The sequence below is a fragment of the Macaca nemestrina genome, chromosome 3 (genome assembly GCF_043159975.1).
Source record: "Macaca nemestrina isolate mMacNem1 chromosome 3, mMacNem.hap1, whole genome shotgun sequence".
NCBI lineage: Eukaryota > Metazoa > Chordata > Mammalia > Primates > Cercopithecidae > Macaca > Macaca nemestrina.
The window spans coordinates 11,043,771-11,044,948 of NC_092127.1; the positions used below are offsets into that span (position 1 = coordinate 11,043,771).

Consider the following 1,178-nt stretch of genomic DNA (forward strand, 5'->3'; position numbering starts at 1 on the left):
TGAAAAAATGCTCAACATCACTGATCACCGGGGAAATGCAAATTATAGCCACAATAAATTATGGTCTCACACCTGTTAATATGGCTATTATAAAAAAGACTGGGCTGGGCACAGTGGCTCACACCTGTAATCCCAGCACTTTGGGTGGCCAAGGTGGGCGGATCACAGGATCAGGAGATCGAGACCATCTTGGCCAATATAGTGAAATCCTATCTCTACTAAAATACAAAAAATTAGCCAGGCGTGGTGGCACGTGCCTGTAATCCCAGCTACTTGGGAGGCTGAGGCAGGGGAAATTGCTTGAACCTTGGAGGTGGAGGTTGCGTGAGCACCACTGCACTTCAGCCTGGCAACAGAGCAAGACTCCGGCTCTTAAAAAAAGAAGAAAAAAGAAGAAGAAGACTGAAGGTCAAATAATGAGATCACTCCAAATAGCTGAGGTTACCTGCAAATTGTTTAGTGGCAAACATGGTTTTCTGAGGAAAATAAAAGGACTAAAGATATTAAGTGTTGGCAATTATCTGGAGAAAAGGAAACACTTGCACATTGTTGCTGAAAATGTAAATTAGTACAGCTATTTCATAAAACAGCACAGAGGACTGTTGAAAAATAAAAATAGAACTACCATTATGAATCAACAATTCTACATCTGGGAATATAGTCAAAGGAAATGAAATCAGTATGTCAAAGAGATATCTGCACCCCTCTGTTCATTGCAGCATTATTTAAAATGGCCAAGATATGGAATTAACCTTAGTGTCTATTAATGGATGAGTGAGTCTAAGAATCTAAGTATGGATAAATACAATGTGGTATATAGACACATGGAATACTATTTAGCATCATAAAGAAGGAAATTCTGTCATTGCTGGCATTGTAGATGAACATAGATGACATTATGTTGAGTGAAGTAAGCCAGCAACCGAAAGACAAATACGGCATGATTTTACTTATATACAGAATTTAAAAAGTGGAACTCAGAAGAAAAAGTAGAGTGGTAGTTACCAGAGTCTGGGGTCAGGGGAGTTTGGGCAGATTTTGGTCAGAGGATACAAAATTTCGGTTAGATATGAGCAATAATTTTAAGAGATCTATAGAGTATAGTGGCTATAGTTAATAATAATATGTTGTATACTTGAAAATTGCTAGAAGAGTAGATTTGAAGTGTTTTAATTATA

General features: G+C 37.8%; 1 non-coding gene across 1 annotated transcript; it reads left to right on the plus strand.

Moving 5' to 3' along the window:
* Window positions 1-411: 411 nt before the first annotated feature.
* LOC112424050 (small nucleolar RNA SNORD65) lies at window positions 412-482 on the plus strand. Its single transcript, XR_003014698.1, has one exon. It is a non-coding gene; the product is annotated as a small nucleolar RNA SNORD65 (small nucleolar RNA).
* The last annotated feature ends 696 nt before the right edge of the window (window positions 483-1,178 follow it).